Source organism: Rhyacophila brunnea, unplaced genomic scaffold (assembly GCF_057557595.1).
Source record: "Rhyacophila brunnea isolate RB1 unplaced genomic scaffold, BYU_Rbru_1.0 scaffold_116, whole genome shotgun sequence".
In the NCBI taxonomy this organism is placed as follows: domain Eukaryota; kingdom Metazoa; phylum Arthropoda; class Insecta; order Trichoptera; family Rhyacophilidae; genus Rhyacophila; species Rhyacophila brunnea.
The window spans coordinates 512585-535672 of NW_028232770.1; positions in this window are offsets into that span (position 1 = coordinate 512585).

Here is a 23088-nt window from a genome sequence, read left to right on the forward strand (position 1 = left end):
TTGTAAAAATTAGTCTTTCTGCTGAATCAATGTTCTGGCTTATCTTGGGAAATTTAATAAACACAATTAACATATAATTTAATATTCTAAAATCATGGTATATTCCTTTTTCACCCATAAAAAACAACTTGCTCCTTGGCTTCATAGCTCTTTTGAAGATGACCAAAGCTTTATTATTATATTTAAAAAAATTTCAAATCTATATGTCTAGGAAAAATATTTTATCTTATAATCTGTGTGGTTTTGATTAAAAGATACCAAACTAAATTAAAAGAATTTCTTTTCTTCAAAAAATGATTGTTGAATTTTAAGATCTAATGCAACTGATAAATTAAATACAAAAATCACTAATATTTCTAATAATGATACGGATTCTTTATATCGGTTAAATAAAGATAAATTATTATTTTAGTTATACTAGAGCTAGATACATATTTATATGATACCTTTCTTAGTTTGTAAATTTTAAGTTTTCTTACGATAATAATAAAATAGCATAAGTAAATTGGTTAAATCAACATAAAATTATTATTTTAGTTATACTAGAGCTAGATACATATTTATATGATACCTTTCTTAGTTTGTAAATTTTAAGTTTTCTTAGGATAATAATAAAATAGCATAAGTAAATTGGTTAAATCAACATAAAATTATTATTTTGGCTATACTAGCTAGATATTATTTTCATGATACCTATCTTAGTTCGCAAATTTTATGGTGTCTTACAATAATAATAAAAGAACATAAATACGTTTTAAATGAGCAGGATAACTATTGATGTGCAGATTTTAGTTATCGGACCATATTGTTAAAAGAAATTAAAATATTAATTTAAGGATTTATTTTACTTTTGACTTTTCATGTTTGCTCGCGCATAACTTAGATTGCTCTATATTACAGATTGGCTATAATCTTTTTTCAAGCAAATAAATCTTACATCATTCCTCAATAAATATTCTTGCTCAAGTGTTTATCTCAATACTATTCTTTGTGCATATGCTCCCGTTGGCATTCCTAGCTCCTTAATACACGACTTATGGTATTTTGCGACATTAAAATAGCCTACGAATTTATTTATGTGATAAATAGTTATTTGCTTCTAATATTGTACAAGCAAAATTTCAAATTGCTCTATAGAATTGATTCGATTAAACTTCTTTCAGCGTCATCAACTTTACAATATCACTTAATGCATCTTCCACTTTAAATACATAAAGAACATGTGTTATCCTCGATTTATTGTTTGTGTGTATGCTCCCTACTTCAGTTAGAATTCCTGGCTCTTTAATATAAGACTATAGGTAATTGCAGCCAGACCACCACATGCCATGAAGTTTGGTTATAAAATGTCGTAAAAGGATATTATGTAATTACAGAATGCCTATCCTAGTGTGAAAACTTGGTTTATGTTGCCATAATAATAAAATAACAGAAAAGTATTTGTATTTACAGAATGTATACCCTGTTGTGTACTTTAAATTAGTTTTAATATCAAGGCTAGTATAATAAATTTCGTACCGCCATGAAAAAAAGAGCAGTTCATCAACAATAAAACATGAATTTGATTTTGCCCCACTGTAATGCTCATCTAAACTATCGAATTTCTTATATACAATATTGAAGCATTTAGAGGAATTAAGCACATAAACCTCAGTTTCTTTAAAGATATATTATTGGTAACATACCACTAAATCCTGGACTTATTATAGAAAAGTATCGAAAAATAATTACAGTTTTCTTTAATTTTTAGCAAACAAAATGCAGCAAAAATAATATGATGGACGAAGCTATTCTAAATTGTATGTTTAAAACATATTGGAAACTATTTATCTGATCAAGAAATAAATATTCTTTATTCAATTAGAATTGATAAATAATTAAATGCGTAGGTATGAACATTTGTATAATGGCTTTGTTTCCGATTATCGCCCAAGCACATTTTATTTCTAATTTAAATCCAAAACAAATATATGAAAATCAAAAAAAATATGATTCATTTTGCGAGGTATAAATCAAAAATTTAATTTTGACAAAAATCAAATTGTTATCGAATTTTATTAAAATTTATTCATGGGTTGATTTTTGTGATAAATTTAACACCCTTTACCAAATAAAACTTAAATAAATAATGACAAGATGTATAACCTTTCAATCAATTTTATCTACTTTCCTTATCCACATGTTCCCCTTTCAAGACTTATTTTTAAGCGCAATGCTCACGCTAGATTTTATGATATGTCACTGTTCTGTGGGTATTCCCAATTCCCTAATATACAACTTATCGCTTTATCGAATAAATATTACTTACCTTTCGATTAGAATATTTCCTATTGTTGTTTTACAAATACTAATATTTGCATCCATTTTTAAATTAAATCATTAAAATTAAATATATTGTATCATATGTAAAAAATTATTAATTAAATGTGAAATTTATTAATAGTAATCCTGAGTGGATTATCAGACCAGAGTAAAAAAAGATATGTTATCGTATTATGTGTCTTCTAACTTTTGAATTTATGACATTTGTGTTGAATAATTTACTTTGTTTTAAACAGTCTTTTATAATTCATTAATCGTACATTGAGGTTATGGAAACGCCAAAGGTAGCAGAATCAAAAACAATAGGATTGAGAAAATCCCTTTATGAATAAGTATACAAACCTGATAGTACATTGAGGTGAAATGTAAAGATATTGGGCCGAAAAAATGAATAAAATCTACACACAAAAGCAAAAAAATTAACTCGAATAAATTTAGATTAAAAAAATCAAATCAAAAAATAAATTTAAAAAATTTTTTATGATATGATATTGCATTCATCATTTAATGATTGATTTATTTTTTTAATTAGCGTGCAACATGTCTAAAAATTATTTTTACATCTTTTTTATTGATTTATTATCAATCCTGTGATTTGTATTTGTAAAAATAGTCAATGAATTTGACGAATACATTGATTTAAAATTCACTACAGCAACTAATTTGAAGACATTAATTTTTTTATTTATGGTATTTAATATGTTTCTATCCTCTTTTCTAAATCATTTTAGAAATTAAAAAAAATGTATGTGATTTGGTATATTTTGATCATCTTCTTGCAAATTATTCTAGAAATAAAAATGACAAATTAAAGAAGAATTATAAGATAAATTTTTTGCAATAAATTATTTTAGTATTCGAAATAAAGACAATTAGGGAATATTGATTCATTATTTTTTCGCATAAGTTTAGCCTTAGATATTTTGTATCTTCAAGCAAATGTGTAATTCTTAGTATATTCTTCTTAATCAAAGAAACATTTGTGATTGTTAAGATACCACTATGACTGGTTTAACAAGATAAATAAGCTCTTTTATTGATATATTGAATTTAAAATTTGTGACTAATTTACTTATTTTTCTATACGTATATATTTTTCTTTTTAGGAAGATCGCTTGTGATATTCGGAGCTTTTTCTCACTTAATACAACCCTAGTATGGATCTTCAGATTTCCTGTTCCCAGTATGATCTTTATGCGTAGACTTGTTTGATCAAGCGGTAGTCGATGTAGTAGGTATGAGGTTCTATCTACTTCTCATCGCTAGTTAATTTTGATACTATCCTACTCTACATTTACCCATATTCTTTCTAAGCAAGGCAAGCACATTCAATTTTTGGGTCACAAATTTGGCATCTTACACAGCAACCTTTTAATTAATTCCCGGCTTGTCAGTCTTGTAAGGTTTTGATCTAGTTTCGTCAGTCCGCCCCCATAAAAAAATTTCTTGTTTTGTGTAACTTCATGATAATCCGGAATTGTGTGTCGGTTGAAATATAAGTCTTTTATTAACCAACTGCGCCACCTCCGTTTTCATTGAAATTATGAGATATTTTTTTAATAACTTCTTAAAAACCTTGGCGGTATCTACCAGCCGTTCGGGTTAAACAAACCCATCATACCAATACTGGTTTTTATTACTGCACTTGCGTTCGAGAATCGAGTTAAGTTGTTTCAGCACCACAATCAAGTATATGTTTAAAGACGAGTGCTTTTTTTTACTGTAGGTCAATCTAACAGTGTTTACTGTATTCCTTTCAGCTAGACGGCATTTATTATCAGTTTGGTAATTTATCCATGCCTTTGTGTGTGGAGGATTCGTACCTTAATCAATAAATTTGAAGACTCATGTCAAATATTAACAACCTCGACCATCTCCATTGTTAATAATACCCTAAAGTGTTGTTAATTCAAGTTGCTTACAGTTGATATTTCAATGAAAATATATATTTTAAAGTCTACGTTTCATTCTGTGTTATTACAAATAAAAGAATCATTATCAAATATCACTATTAAAATTACTACAAAAATTAAAGATGTTTTTTTTTGCAAATGAAAAACAAATACTAATTATAAGATGATTATATGCAAATAATAGACCATTTAATAAGTTTTTCTATAATTTTTGTGCCTACATACTATTATATCTTACCAAAATATGTGTTTTAATCTTAAAATCGTTCTTTTTTATTTTAAACAATTAAATTTAGGTTCATATCTTCTTTCAACTTTATGAAATTTCAAATTTATCTTTATTTTTTTTATTTAATCGAAATGAATAAATTTTTTCAAAATGGCTTAAAATTTAGTTTTTCTTTTAAAATATGTTTTCTTGAATCGAAATATTCTCTGGGGTTATATCAATTCAATTTAAATATTAAATCATAGTTTTCTTCAAAAACACAAGTATTAAAGTATACTTAGTGCGCAATTTCTATTCTATCTATATAAAATACATAAATTTTACAAACATAAAATTAATAGATCTTGCAAATACATATTATTTTACTTTATATATAATAATCTTTCATGTTTCTGTTATTTTATTTTTCAATATTTATATTTTTTCAACTAAAACCTTCAATTTCTCTATAGAAAAACAGGTTTATACATACCGTTTTCCATCTCATATCTTTAAAAACCTTTTAAGCATATTAACCTTTGTATATCAACCAATTAATGTTTATCTCAATCCTTTGTTTAGGTCCAAAATAATAATTGGTCTATAGGATAATTTTGGAAATCTAATTCTACATTTTTTTCTTTGTGATTAACTTTATTGATTTACCGTGAATAGATCCTATCTATACCCTTGATTATATACTCTTCTATATTTATCCAATTTTTTTTTTAATTTTCATAAAAATATTTTGATTTATCTTTTGATATTCTTCTTTTTTTACTAATAATACGTTTTACACACAAATTCGATGTTAATGGCAACTTTTGATACATTATATAATAAATTTGGGTTTTTATCTAATTTATTTTAATTATTTTTTTGTGTATAGATGTTAATGATCGTTTCTTTCAGAGAAAAATCAATAGATATACCTTATAATATGCATAAAAATTATTTAATTCAATTTATGAGCTAATTTAATTTATAGTTTTAAAATTTTGTTTAATCTAAAATTAAGATTGGTTAAAGAACAGACATGCTACTTCTTAAAATCCCATTATTTGACAATTTAGCACCCTATATTTATAAAAAAATAGTAGGAAGAATTTTCATGATAAAAATGCAATTTTTGTTTGATTTAGATGTGGAATTTTGTATTTTCATGTGATTCTTTAAGATACATAAACTATTTTTTCATGCGTTTTATTTGTTCTAAGCGATGATCGGTATTTTATATACATATATCCATGAAAATATATGCTATTTTTCAACCAAAATATATCTTTTTCGTCTTTTTATTCAATAAAAATTAGTTTTAAATTCAAAATCGAATATAATATTGAAATATGAACATACTTTCTTTTATGCTACAAAATTTATTTATGTATCAGCTTCCGTTTCAATAGAAAATATGCTTTTTCTTGCTGATTTGAAAGCGTTAGATTATAAAATCAACAATTAAAGGTTAATTTTCTGTTCCTTTAATTATATACTTTTTTTCAGATGAAGCAGTTTTCTGCAGTACATTTAAGAATTAAAACATAGAATAAGTCATTTAAAACCTTAATTATACGCAAAATTAACCGAATCGATTGATCATGAGCATACCAAGATGATTCTTTTATAAATTCCGGTCATTTTTCAGTATATCGAAATTAAATGAAAAATTCCCCGTAAAAATACTCTAAAAAGTATTATTCTTAAACATATTACGGAGGCAAATGATAGTTAATAATTATTTTAGAATGTATCATGATGTTGATATATATAAAAATGAGTCTTTTGATAGAACCAAGATTAAAAATACCATGATATTCTTTAAAAGCATATTATTTTGTTTATAATTAAGTTGATTTTTCTTTATATTTTATATTTCCAGATTTCCAATATTTCTGTTGTTAAGACGCGGTTGTCATTGAGATATTAGAATACCCCACAATATACCTCGTAAAAAGCTTCCCTTGATCTATCTTAATCAACAGCCCTTCTTCTCCAGTCATGTGAGTTCAAGTGTTATGCATGGTGTGAGAGCTTGTATATATACCTACTCTAATATATCTGGCAAATTTGTGGTGCAATTATATTTTTACCTATTTATAGTGGCGAAGCAAAGCTCTAGATTTCTCTATATACCAGATTTGGCTAATACTCTTCCCACCAGATCAAGTTCAAAATCGTTTAAATTTACACTGTTCTTTAAAGACTCTTTAATTCAAGTATCTTCCATAATCCTATTGCTTGTGTGTATGCTTCTGCTTCGGTTAGAATTCCTAGCTCTCCCTAATTTTCGGCTTATCGTATTTTAACTACCTTATGCTTTTATTTAAAACAATTGGTAGATATGAAATGCCTCTAATACTATATTTTTGATGGGCACTATATTTTATAGATATTTATTTATGGGTTAATTTTGTTTTTATAGATTTTATCTATTTAGACGTAGTCAGCGTGTTGGGAGTATTACACAACTCCTTGATACATCTTTTGACACCTTCCTCTGATCTATCTTCATCAACTGCTCTTCTTCTCTCAAATGAGATGAGTTCAAGTGTCTTGCGGAATGTGAGAGCTTGCATGTATGCTTCTACTTCGTCCGGGATTTTTAACTCCTTAACATATTTTTTATGATATTTTGTGACACCCCCACCCCAATTCATCACATATGGTACTATATCCGCACTATATATAGATTATTTTATTTATCTGCTAATTTTTTATTTTCTCAAACAGATTGTGTGAAACAATCCTTGAAGCAAATTTCATTAATGCTTTCTCTATCATTTCTCTGTTATATCCTCATTAATGCCTCTTCTTCTCACAAGACTTATCAGTTCAAGAGTATTTCTCAATCCCAAGGTTTGTATATATGCCTCGACTTCATTGGATATCAGTAGTTCTTTTGGGTACTATATTAATTGTTTTTTTTTTAAAAACAATATGAACATCAGAAGTTCTGTCTTTACATCAATATATAAAATCGAGACGATTCCCTTTAAGCATCAAGTATGCACATTTTAATTCTTTAAGACAATATAGGCAACAGATTTTCTATTATTTTTCCAATAATTAAAATTCAACTGGCTTCATTATAAAATCGTATAAGTACGTTTTTATATTTAACAATAGTATAAGCATCCATTTATTATGGATTTACATCAAAGTATAAAATTGAGATTGCTTTTAATTTAACTTAAAATAAATACATATATAATTTAATAATAATAATACTAAGACTTCGACATATCATTAAATAAATTTACATTTTCACAATTATGAATATTGAGCTGACATATTTTGCTTTTTTTCTAGCCCAGTAAGGAAATGACAAATGAAAGACAAGTTCTTGAATATTTCAAAGGCATAGAAATAGAAAACATAAGCGATCCATCAATTCTTCAAAACGTATATGACGAAATAAACGACCACAAAGAATCGATAATTTTAGACCAAAACTTATCTCTAAAACTTGAAAAATTATTAGAAAAGAGCAATTACGATCAATGTTCAAATTTTCTTCAATCAATAAAATTTAGTAAGACAGCAAAAAGAAAGCTCGGATCAAGAATTGTTGAAAAAATTATTAATATTTTACGGAAAGATTTAGTTGACTGCGATAAAGAATTTCTTAAGAAAAAAACAAGTAAGAATTTTTTAATTTATTTGACTGATCTCAACGCAACTTACGTTCTTAGAAAAGTTATGGATATTTTTGATGAACCGGAATTCTGGGATACTTTTTATAGCGAAGTTATTGATAATATTAGAAAAATTTTTCGTGATGATGGCTCATTGATTACGTTAGAAAAATATATTAAGAAAATTACGCCTAAAAAAGCGCAAAAAATAATTAAGTCGATATTTATTAATGAAATGTTTGATTTGAATGATTTGAAAAACAAAAGATCACATTTTTATCAATTTTTAGTAGGAATTTCAGATGAAAAGAATTTATCACGATTTTATAATTTAATTGAATCGGATTTCTATGAACTTTGCACCGATAAGAATGGAAATTATGTTATACAGGAGTTATTAAAAGTAGATAACACTAGAATTGATGTTTATTATAAGATATTAAAAGAAAAGATAGGTGAATTCAATGGAAATTCTAATATTATTTATAATTTGATTCTTTCGTTAGCAAATAGCACCGATTTAAAAAACAAAAAAAGAGCTGCTAGATTGATACAAGAATTTTATGTAAAAAACAAGGAAGAGGACATTTTTCAAATTCTAATTTACAAAAAAGGAGACGAAATCGATTCAAAATATGTAAAAATAGTGGAAAAACTCTTTTGTTTCCCTGATAATATTGATTTTAATGCCCTAAAACTTTTCCAAAAATATTTTGATAAATCTTGGTTGTACGAAAAAAATGGAAGAAATCTTCTTCGGGCATTTTTCAATGGAAAAGAAAATATAGAAGAAAAAAGAAGATTTATAAATGTTTGCAGGAAAGAATTTCGAAAAATTGCTGTAGATAGCTATGGACGGGATTTGCTTGAATTGATGGTAAATTATGCTGATGAAGACATTAAAGCTGAAATAGAGAAAGCAATACGAAAACAAAGTTTAACCTCTCGAAAACATTCGAAATTTAGCAATTAAAAAATATTTTTTTAAATTACAAATCCTTAATCCTATTTTATTACACGGATATATTGTGGTTTTAAACTCGAAAATCTCTTTTAAACAAAAAAAAGTATAATTTTTGATATATTTTATTTAAAATATACATATTTTTTTTGTAATGGCTTTGAAGGACTTTAATTCAATCAATAAACTCAAATACAGCAACCATTTATTTTAAATACATTTAAACTCGCTTCACTATAAATTTTACTGGTTAAATACATAAAAATTGGTTGCTAAAGATGATATTTTGCTCGATTTTCAGAAAACTATTAAACACTGAAATTATTACTCCCATTAGAAAATGGATACAAATAATGAATTCGAGATTCAAAATTCCAGAGAAATTTCGACTGAAGAAGTAAAAAACATAATAGAAAATTTTTTGGATGAAAGAGAAGAGCTTGATGATGCTATTCGTCTACAATTATCTGCAATTATAGAAAACATCGATACTCTACCCATGTTCAAGTCCAACCATATTTAATAAAAAATATTATAATTTAGCAATTGAAATAAAATCAAGATACTACAGTTTTTAGATAAATTTTTGAGCTTATTAAATTTATTCTTGTCCTATATAGTAAAGATAATATAATTTAAAATTTAAGTAATTAAAAATATCTCCAAAATATAATATTTTCCATGATAATTTTTAAATAGTCAATTCGTTCTTGTCTTATATATTAAAGACCATAGGTATTATAATTTAAGTAAGTAAAAATATTATTGAAATATGAATTTTTTACATGAATTTTTGAATAATTATATGACTTTTTTTACTTACGTAGTATAGATAATAGAATATTATAATTAGATAATCAATATTTCATCAAAATATGTCTTTTTTACATAAATTTTTCAGTAATTGAATTAATTCTTGTCTTACATAGTAAAGATAATAAAATATATATTTAAAGAATCAATATTTCATCAAAATATGAATTTTTTACACAAATTTTTGAATAATTCAATTCGTTCTTGTCTCATATATTTAAAGAAGTTTAAAATATAAAGAAATAAATTTAGATCTTAAATGTTTATAATTTATTACCTGCTAAAACACATTAATTTTAAACAATAATTATAAAATTTATTTATGGGTTAATTTGCTAAAAACCCATTTCAGCATCATCATCTTTACAATATTTACCATTGTATCTTCATCTTTAAAGAATTTTTAATTCAAATATTTTCTCAATACTATTGTTTATGGCTATGCTTCTGCTTAGGTTGGTATTCCCAATTTTCTAATATAAAAATATGATAAACACTAAAGTAATACATAATCTAATCCTGATTGTTGCGATCTGTTAGAAAAGAATCGATTCACGTAGATTTATTTAAAAAATTATTTGTACTACTTATCGCCAAAAATACAATAATTGTTTATTATAAGCGGAAAAATAAAACTTATCCACGGTAAAAATATTTATTGAATCATATTGAATTTAATAATATTTCATTTTTATTTTTTTTACCCACAATCGTCGACAGATTTTCTAAAAAGTTATAATTTCCATCGCTCGTGTGTTTCTTTGATTTTTTATAGGATCTAAAAAACTTGTACGCTGGTGTATAATATATAAAAAAGCACTACTTCGTTAATTTATTGTCGCAAGTTTTCTTAGCATATATTTACAAAAAAAAATTATGATAATATGTATCGATTATACTATCATATTAAAGACATTCAGTGTCATGATATGATTTCCTAAAACTTTTATTTAAAAAAAAATTAAAGCTTAACCATGTAAGAAACAAATCACTGGGATGAGCTTTAACCACAATATAAAGGATTATTTGTCGCATCCTTAAAAAAATTGTATTCAAATAAATGAGAAGCTACAAATAAAAACAAACAAAAATATTTTAAAACAATCATATGTTACCGCTTAAATCTCCTAAATAATGAAAAAGGGATATAATTTACATGATGTTAATTTTTAGAGTTCATAGTATCTAAAAATCTCATAACAAAAAAATTCCTTTAAAATACAGTTTTTCTTTGTAATAGTAGTACCTTTCTACGATTTTTTTAATACACATTATGATTAAATGAATATAAGCGAAAATAGGAATTCCAAAAAAAAAGAAAAATATGAATACTTAAAAATAAATAAAAAATTTAGGCAAGACTAGATTTAAGATGTTTATCGTTCGTATAAATTAACGTTTCATAGAATTTATTTATTTAAATTTTAAATATCTTTTTACGAAATAATTGAAAGAGATTAGTCAATTTTATAACTCAATAGAAAAATTGGATGATAAAATGAGTTAGTTGAAAAGAACCAAGAAATTTCCACATTTAGTAGCCCGCGAACGTGAATTTTTATCGCATAGTTCTTAGAATTTCATCTATCTAAACGAAATCTCATTGAAAATTTTTGATGAAATTATAAAAATTTTTTAAAGTCGCACAAAGTTACGTTATGAAAAGCAAAATATATAAGAAATGTATATCTAGTTTAAAAACATATTATATTGATGGTAAATTATGGTTTTTCTATTTGAGAATGTGTTTAATTTAACTAGATGTAACTATAGAGGTTTAAACTTCAGGTTATTATCACCAATATAATTTATATAATTTTTTATGTGAAATTAATACATTTCTTAGGGTCAAGCACAATGAATAGTTTTAAATACTTATATAAATATATTTGATTTAAAAACATATGTGCTAATGTATTTAAAATTTCAAGATTTTTCAATTTTCTATTATATCCTGCATAAGACATATTAAATCGGAAAAATAGTGCAAGATATTTTTGAAAAATTGTAGTTTATTAATTTGTTAAGGGTAAGAATTAAAAATTTATATCTCTTTTTTTATCAACTATGATCTTAAAAAGATTAAAATTGTGTGAAAGATATTTACATCAATAATTAGAAACCGGAAATTTTATTTCTAGAGTTATAAGAGCCAAAAATATCATGAAAAACATTTTTTTAGCAAATAAAATAACATTTATAATATTTTTCGCGTAAAAATTTATATAAGGGGCTTAATCTACTTATTTTTTGTAGAATCGGCCTACTATTTTTTAATCGTTTGTTTATTAATCAAAATAAATTTAAAGGCTATTTCGAAAGGTTAACTGACACCCAATAAAGAACTATTTTTAAAGGTAAATAATCGATAATATATGCGACGGAATCTTAAATATCATTGGTATCTTTATTTAAAAGAATATATTAATTTAATTTTTTAGAAATACTTTACATTTATAAATAGAAAAGGGAAAATATTTATCTAGTACTAAACAAGTGTATTTTTATTGTAAATTATATTCTTTTTTATAAAAATATTTGTTATTTTAATGGCTGGAAATTATGTAAAAGATAAATAAATAAAACCCTGAAAAAATTCACATTTTATAGGTGATTATGATATTATTACTTTTGCACCTTTTTCGATCATATTTATCTATATGAAATATTTCTCGCCTATTTGTTTAACAACCCCTTCATAACAAAATAAAAGGATATTTTCGGGAATTTCTATGTTTTCATTAATATTAAAAATGATATTTCTAGCCTTAAAAAAAGTCTCATAATAGAATTTGTTCCTGTGGATTTTCTTTATTGGATAGTTATAAACATGAAAACGTAATATTTATTGTGTAATATTAAACTAGAAAAAAATGAATTATAAGTTTTTAAAGTATATTAAAGATATATTTCAATCTGATTTGTCTAAAGACACTAATTATTATGTGAAGAACTTGTAAATGAATAGGAATCATTTTAAAACCCATTTTATTATATTTTTTTATGTAAGTTTAATCCCTATAAATATTTTTAAGGATCATTAATTAGATGCATTTTAATATTATTTATTATAAAAATCTTTAAATATCCTATCTTTTGTTACAAACGACTAATATATTAATTCCTATCATCATATAACATTAAATATGTGCAATTACACCAATAATTTATTGATTTTTGATCTAATTTATGCAATTTTAATGAATAACATTGATTTGAAGCCTTTTAACATCAAAAAAATAAACTTAAAACAGTTATAATAATAAAATTAAGTGCGTAGGTAATAAAACGGACTTCAATTGGTTTATAATAGGGACATATATTCGAATAGAACAAAATTAATTGCTTACTAACCGTTAAACTTATAATATATTAAAGCTAAAAAAGGAATATCAAGTATTTATTACTATATAGTCGGCAAAATTATTATTTACCGCGTTAAAAAAAATAAAAAATTCTTATATGTATCATTCAATGTATAATACCCTTATACCAGACCTGAAAAAAAATATAAACGAATGCCATTAACAAAAAATATATCTTTCTGCATTAAATTTAAATATTACAGTTGCTCATTAAGAAAAAGAACATTTATTATTATATAAAATTTGTGATTTCGATCTAAAAAAAACTTTTTCCCCATCCTTTGTAGAAATTAAAATTGTTAAACTCAAATCCGCACTTTTTTTGACCTTTGTTTTATCCTATTTGCGTATTTTTTTAGATTATATGCCATTATTTATTTTAACGTCCCATATCAATAGTTTACTTTTATTGTATTGAGTGTAAACATACCTATGCTCAAAACTTGAGCTTTTTAAATCTCATAATACACATGTATTGACTTTTATATTTTATTAAAGATAAAAAAAGTTATTTATGTTAAAGGCGCTCTCTTAGCACTATAAAACATCAATTATCGCTTAAATAGTATAATAAGCTTCAGGATTCGATAAAAAAATTCAGAATCGTAAAATTCACTGGCATCTGCGCTTTAAAAGTACTTAAAAACCTCCGCCACTTATATATGTTTTCTTATGCAATATCACAGAATTCATGGAATAATCAAAGAGCATTGAATGAAAATTGAAGATTAATTGTCAATCAATAATGCTCCAATAAAAAATCAATTATTTATCAGTTTAAAATAATAATCTATTTAGACCATCTTCAAAGTATCTTATTCATATAGCTTTAAAAAGAATATATCTTCAAAAGTACTGATCACACCATATTTGCGTTTACATTTTATGATTTTTTATAATTGGCTAAAAAGTTTTGAGGAGAGTTATATTCATACAATAGCTGGAAATTACATAAGAAAAATTAGAATTACTTGTGCAGGTTTAAAATAATATCACGGAAAATTTTATTTTTTTACATGACATAATAGCAAAATACAAACAATTTTATAAGTTGTTTAAAATAAAGCCAAATATACTTAATATAATTTTTTGGGTACATTAGTGATAATAAAAATAAAAAAATGGTCTTTTATATGTATTATTTTGACATTGCACCTTCGAAACTATTCAAAGTAGACTTATTATTCTAGTATTAACCATATATATTGATTCCGAAAAATCTTTCAGATACCAAGTTCATATTTTTTTTGTATAACATTGACCTTAATATTTTGATATCAACAATATATATAGATTCATGAAACCTTTCAGATCGCTGGTACATATTTTTTGCATGACACCGATGTGTATATTTTATTCAGGTAGTTAAGCATATTTCATAACCCAAACTATGCACTAATTTGATTTTTCTTCTATCACAAAATCCCCTTAAATCATTTTATATGTACTTTATGATCTGAAATATACTATTTATCAAAATAAAGATATATTTGATCATGACTGCATTTTTCTCATAAAAGTTTGTCAGACAGGTCTATAAAATTTATATTCTTTATAGAATAAATATGAAATCGGACGGTTTAATAATTAACTTTCTTCATTTTTCTATAAGATACACAGAATCTATAAATAATTTTAACATAAAAAACCGATCCAATAAGCAAGTTTGTGTAAATTATATTTATTTATAAATTTACTTTTTACCTCGTCGCACCAAAATAAATGCTCAATTAATAAGATTCCCATAATTTTAATTTCATTTTTTAATTAAAATATATTAATTTATATTTTAAAGGGGGGTTTTGAGCAATATGAATAATGCATAAAGTGTTTTTAAGATATTAAGGATATCTTAGACATCTATGCATGTAATTTAACCGTATTATAAGGTGTTTTAATTGGTTAAGTAAGAAAGGTGATATGATTTATCACGTCTGTATTTAATGATTTTTTATTATCTAAAATTTACCTATTTTTTTACATTGATCTTATATTCGCAAAAGTTAAATAGATGTTTTTGTTTTTTTAATCATCGTAGTCTTAGATCTCACTTTTATTTGCTCAAATGGATCTTAAGAATTATATGTGATCTAATTTAACCCGGATAAAATGCAACTCTACCATTTAAATTTTTACAAAAATATGATAGAATCCACAATATCGAAAACTCAATAAAAATTAGACTGTGTATTTCTTTTGAAAAAGGCACAACATACTATATAATTTTCATTTGCCTTTCGAAATCTGACATTTGGTGTAAAATTTTATTATAGAGTAATTTTTATAATATATTCAAGAAAAAAATATTTAGAATGTATTGTTTCATAATTGAAAGTATTAAAATAACTCTTATATCACAGCTACTTTATAGTAGTTTTTATTTAGAAGGTTTTTAAGATGATTGAATAATAGTTTATATTAAATGCTATCAAAATGTGATGTTTTTTATTACGGGTTTAGTCTTCTGTCTAGACTGTCTTGAGTTTACAATACAATTACAGCTTTTTAATTAAAATTATCATCAAAGTTAGATATCATCATCACATTTATATTTTATTATTAAATTACAAACATTAAAGACGATTTTTTGTAATCCACTTGATGTCAAAAAATAATCATTCTGATAAACTAAATAAAAACCATATAAAATCAATATCGAAAAGAATTTAACTCAAAGACATGATAGAAGAACAATAATTCCTTGAATAAAGAAAATTTAACGATTGCTAACGGATATTTACTCATACTAAAAATGATACTAAAGGTTCTTCTGAATAAAACTTTATCAATTAACAGAATATGGGCAATCAATACCGAAAATGGCAATAGTTTAGAATAAAAGCAAAAAACCAGCTCATAGTAAAATGTATAATGATTATTGTATTTGAGATCTCTATGATTGAATGTCGAAGCTATTCCGTTATCGTGACAGAAACAAAAAATTCAAAAATTTAGTAAAAAATATTTTCTTAATTATATAATGATAAAAATACGTAACTTTTTTATACTATAAAGAGAAAATATTACATAAACCTAGTATATATTTTGCTCTTTCGCTTTTTGCTGCATTCCGATAGAAGCACAATTACTTTGTCTAATTTTTAGCAAGAATATAAAAGAATTTTATGATCAATTAGGCAAAAAAGTGTTCAAAGGGCTCTTAATATCTGAGTTGTTGGATTATATGCTAAAATGTGTGTTGCGATAATAAATATTTCGAATCAATGAAAACCTACACTATAGCTTTATAATTTAAACAATAACCAAAGGTGAAAAAATATGTGCTATCATTTAAAGAAAATTTAAATTATATATTAAATTCAAAAAAAAATATTTTCAATTTTTCAAAGTTGCAAGTTAATATATTTTTTAGAAGGAAGATGAATAATTTTTTACAGGCATCACTTTATTAATAACGTACAAATTTTTACTTTTAATCAAGTTTTGTATTTTTTTAATTTCATTTCATATGGTAATAAGAATTATTATGAAAACACAATTATTTTCTTTCTACATATTTAAAATAGCCGAAATTCACGATTTAATAAAAAATATATATAAAATCCTCTATAATGAACTCTAGATATTAACTATAAAGGAAAAATCTTGTATAATAATTACCCTTATATATAATTATAATTAGTTTTATTCTTGATAATTTTAATGTGGATTTTTATGGTGCCGATATATCACATCAAAAATTAGCTAATTATAAAAAGTAAATTGACAAAACAAATCAAAAAATTTATATTTAACATTAATAGACGACGTTTTTATTTTGATTTTAATCAGCATGTTACACTGTAGATAAACATATTTTTTTAGCTTTCCATATGAATAAGTTTTATACGAAATTTAAAGTGGATTTGTGATATTTTGCATTTTAGATGGCATTTGTATTATTTATGTGTCATTAAAGCGTGGATGGAAAAAATATATGTGTTTAAAAGGTTCGCTAATAAACAAGCTAGAAATTAATTATATTATAGAATAAGGTGCATACTCTAAATAATCCGCCAAATATTTTTGCAAAATATGTTTTAAAGGTTTAAAATAAATTGAATAATAAATTTTGTTACAAAAATTTTATGTGTTTTATAAGGTTTAAAAACTATAAGAACTATAAAAACAATAGAAATGATGATAAAAAATGCATGGTTTTAGCGTTTGTTATGCTTCTATACTGATATTTAAAAGTAGATAATATTTGTGACCAATACCATAAAGCAATATAGAAAATATACCTTTCGATTGTGATACAATAATATCAACTTATCAAATTCATAAAAAGGAATATCATAAGATAAAGTTTGATGTTTTTTAATATAGTTTAAAAATGTAAAATATACAAGTTCATGAAATTTTATAGGATATGTATAATGTACGCGTATCAATTTTTTTATTCAGCCGTTTCACATCAAAAAATAAAATACATCATTTTATTTTAAGAGCTTTATATAAATAAATGGACATTTTAAACGTCGCAATGGTTTATCAAACCGTCGAAATTGCATATTTATATCTAAAAAAATAATGGCAGATCTCAGAAGCGTATATTTTCAGAATTTATATGTAAAAAAGCTGGTAAAGATAATGAGTATGCGATAATTTTACATATCTTTTAAACATAAAACAGACAAATTTTTCGATATATTGTGGGCCATATTATATTGCGTGATACACTATATTAATTATATTTATCAACAGACATCTTTTTTGATATATTTTTAAATGGTTTTATCCATAAATTGACTTAATTTTAATCTATAGAGCAGGGGTTAGGTATCCTTTTTGGCCCTGAGGCAACTTTCTTGTTTTGGAGATGGTCATGAGGCCAATCTTAAAGATTCCTTAATTTAAAAATAAATAAATTAGTTTTAGAATATTAACAATAAAAGTCATTTTCTAAGAGCGTTTAATTTAATTTGATTTTTGGTATTGCTTTCTTTCACTAATAGTTAATATTCTGGCTCAAATTCACAACCTTTTAATCTTAATTGATCTTCTAAATGGATATCTGTCAACTGTGTTCTTAGTTGATTTTTAATATGAGTAAGGTGAGAAAAGATAGATTTACACCAATAAGTACCTATAAAACATGAAAATTTAAGGCGTCCATTCTGTTCTAATTTAGGTACACCATTACATTTTCCCATATAGATAGTGGATCTATCTTATCGCTAAAGATTGATTTGGTAATATCATTCTTTGCTAATTCTAATAGATCCATTTGTAGCTCACTAGTTGCCTGCTTTACGTTCACAAGATGGATTCAAAACGAGCTGCATATTATTTTCATTTTCTTCAAAATCCATAAAATTTTCATCATATTTAATGATCAGGGATCCTAATACTTCAGAATATGTTTCTATCTCCGCGATTTACGCAATACTCTGAAGTATTAGGATCTTATGCAATTGTGTAAGATGTGTTTCTTCATTCTTTATCACAGAAATAAGATCTTTAAAAATCATAATTTTTTCCTGAAAAGCTTTATATTTTTCCACATGAAAAACAAATTTTTTTTCTTTCTTTGTAGCGACGAATTGAGCTCATTCTGTTTATGTGTAATATCACATAAGAAAGCAAGGTTTCGACAAATTCATTTATCCGATCGACAGGGCTGATACATTTATCTATAAAAAGATAAAATGTATTCTTTAAGCTCAAGAACTTTTGCTAAAAAACGCCTCTTCGAAAGCCGAAGAACTTGGGAATAATGGGGAGGATTGGTACAGCAGTTTCTTCATCTAAAATCAGCAAATTTCTGAACTGACGATGTCTTGTTGCGCTTATTTTGATATAATTAACGATTTAAAATGCATCTTCAATATTATCATTTAAATTAGTAGTCTAGCTCAAAGATTTTGTTGGTGTAAAATGGAATCTAATATAAACAGATATTTAGATGAGGATTCTCTTTTTTTAGCAATACAATAAATCCTTATCGTTTGCCTTTTTTCGGAGGTGCTCCATCAGTACATATACTTGCTAAATTATTTAAATTAAAAATTGATAATCTAAATTTTTCTGTGAAGTCTTGCAATAAAATAATCCCTCGTATACTACAATCTAATGTTCCTAAGGCAAATAAATATTCATAACAGGTGATGTCTTTAGTAACCAAGCTAAAAAAATAGAGACCCTAGTAGAATCTGTTTTATCTGTCGATTCGTCGACAGTAATGAAAAGATGGGTATCCTCATTATGTAAAATCAGAAACAATTGTTTTTAGATTAACTGACAATTAATGTTGTATTTTGGTCATGGTACCTCTTGATAGTAAAAGAGAACTATATTTCTTAACTGAATCAGGATTAATGCATTTAATTGTTTCTATTTTGCATTCCCTGATTAGCTCAATATTGCGATAAGGTTTACCCCTTGTTCCTAATAGACAAGCTAGTCTATAAGTGCCTCTGTAGCATTTTTATCATATTAAAAAAATTCATTGATAGCTTGGTTTGCTTTTGTTTGTCTTCGTTTAATTCAGATAGCTTCTGTTTACGTGCTTCTACTACTAACTTAAAGTATTTATGTTCTCTATGGGAAGCATAATATGTTTTTGCATTATTCTTCTTCAACATATAGAGAATACTACCACAAATAAAACAGACCATCTTATCTTTTGCTGCAACGAGGAAATAAGCAAGTTCGCAATCAAAGCTAAAATTTCTTTTTTATTTGGAATTCATAGTATAGGGCAGTAGAATTTTTATTGTATTGTCTATGAAATAAATTAAGAAGAATTAATTAAAATTAATGATCTCATGAGACCAACAAAATGGCCTCTGAGGCCATTTGTGGCCTAAAGGCCCCAGGTTTCCAACCCCGGTCTATATTATATTGTTTTAGAAAAGAAATTCGAATAAAAGCAAATTTATCATATCAAAATTTTTTTTTTTGCAAAAAAATAATAATTAGATATCTTTGAAATTAAGTTTAGATATGTAGGCGATGTAGTTTACTTTTTTAATTCTAGTATGCATCATATTGCCATCAACTTTGAACTGTTGATAAAAAATAAGTTTTTAATATGTATACAAGTGTATAACATATCAAGCCACGGCTATATAAGATTTACAAGATGAATATAAAGGATGAAAGATTTTTTTCATAAAATCTTAACAACTTCAAAAATTTATGCTGAATTTTTTATATTTAAATTATTGAAAAATTTTCTTTTATGATTCCATAAAAATTTAAAATAAATATGAGATGTTTTTCGTGTAATTTTTACGTCTAATTGAAAGTAACCATAAAAATATTTTTTCATAAAATATTAAAATCCATACTAGATAAAGACATCTTAAATTTTAAGATCCATTTACTAGAAATATAGATGTTTTAAAAAATACAAGAATAAAAATACAGCAAGTATATTCGTGATTATTAACTTATGGTATCACTTTTGCAAATTTTGAATAAATTAATTTTCACATAGATTTGTTTTTAATCCTTTTAATTGGTCGATTGAATGTATCAAATATATATTATAAACAAAGAAGTAGTTTATAAATATATATTCATGAGCTTAAGCATAAAAAAATTGCGTTATATGAAGCGTAAATTCATAATTTATAGATAAAAAAAACATCATATTAAAATAAAAACTCTTATAAATCAGTTTTAATTTTGAAAAAAAACTATGTATCCACTTGAATAAAAAAATAAACTATTCTAAAAGTATAGTCTAGTTTAATTTCCGACTTTTATTCAATTAGAATTTTATGTAAACCCCAATAATTAGTTTTATCATAAGTTTTTTCACCGATTTTATGCAAAAATAAATCAAAATTCTGTTGTACAAGTAGATATACACGTAACAAATACGAAAAATCTGTTTTCGAGAACCCAGAAAAGGTAATTCGAAGCAGTAAAAATTATTTTATGGTTTTTTTAGTTCAGCAGAATTGATATAAGTGTGTATATATCTCTGAAAGGAAGCTAATTTTCATCTTTATAGCAACTTGAATATTTCGAAAACACTCAAAATAGCATAAAGAATATCGCTAATTTGTAACGTATAAAAAAAAAGCGGAATAAATAAAGGAATAAACACAAAAAATCTTAATTTAAACAGCTTTATGATGTTTTTTGCATTAATAAATTTTTCTGAAGATGTTCAAAGTAAAATTTGAAATATATAGTTTGATTTTTAGATTAATTTGCGACTTTTAGGATGATTGATTCATTTTAAATTATATTTTATAGATAATTTAGGTGTTCCAATATATGAAATTATATTTGCATGGATAGAATATTTTTTATAAATAAAATATCATTAATATAGCATATTTATTTTTTAGTATTTTAACAAACAGACGTCATAACTGAAATATTAAATTTGCAAAAAAAAAATGTAAAGGGTTATTGTAGAACATGTATTTTACTTTTTCCTGGAAATAACTAAAATTTCTATTTTATTATTTAAAAACGACATGAAAGTGCTTTTCATATTAAGTAGGTTCTTTCTGTAATGCAGCGGATTCGTTATTTGTAGACTAAAAGATTCCGATTTTGTTTTCGAGGTCTTCAAGAATAAAAAAATAAATATTTTTGTAATACAAGAGCCTGAAAATAGCTGCGATTAAAGTTATTTAAATCATTAGGCTTGTCTTAAATTTGATAAATTAATATTTAAGAAAATAACCCTTTTTAAGAGTTGCAACGATTGAAATTTTGCAAAAGTAGAAAATATATTGGATCTATTTCTGTAAAAATCAAGTAGAATCGTTTGCCAGACAATTAAAAACTAGAAAATATCTTTTTCTGCAAGATAAAGAATTGCAAAACGATAAAGGTGTGAATTAGAGTATCTATTTCAGGCTTCTAAGAAATTACTAAAGATTAATTTAGATTTCGATAATTTTTTTGAATATACAAAAAAAAACTCTTTTTAGCCTCACTAATTAAAGTTGTTATTAAGGTAATGATTTTTAGTTTATATTTAAATATTTTATTTAATGAGAAAATAGAATAAAATTGCATGATTAAACACGTAAAAAAATTATTTTCGTTGTATTAAATAAACACGAAAAAATAATAATTGCATTTAGCCAAATATGTACATTTTGGATAAAAATAAATCGATCAAGAATGTTCGAAAAATATCTTTAATATAAAAAAAGATATTTAAGCGGCTTTTCGTATAAATAAAAAAGTCAATTAATTGCGAATGAGTATCACACAGAGTATAAAATTATATATAAATCGCGAAATATATTAAGATAAGCAAACAAATTTATGTTCTTTCATTTTAGAAGATTTCAAAGAGAAAAAATCACCAATTCAATTGAATAAATAGAAAAAAATGGTATTTTCTAAGTTAAAAGTATATTTTTTAATATATTTCAAATTCTAATATTTATGTACATCTAAACGGCGAAAAAAATGTTTTAAACAAATTCAACATGAAAATTAAAAATATTATTTTTACACAGTGAATAATGTAAAACCAGCGGATTTTATTTGATTTATATATAAAGAGTTATTAAGGCCCAAAATATTACAATATGTAAGATATACACATGCCTTTTTTTATATAAAATCTATAAACAAAACAAATTTTAAGGTGAAAATAAATTGAATCAAAGAAAATACGGATTCAATTGCTATATTTATATAAATATGAAAGATGAATATGCATATGCATATTTTTTTATAAATTATAGCGTGTAACAAAAAATTTTCACATAAAAATATGATTTAATACAGAAAAATACGCATTTATGACATTTATAAATTTATCGGGAATAAAGATTAATTTTAACATGATTCTTATTAATAAAATGAAATTTTCTAATTAAAAAAATTGTAACAAGTAAAAGCGTTAACTAAAACCTTTTTACAGCTCAAATAACTGCGTTTG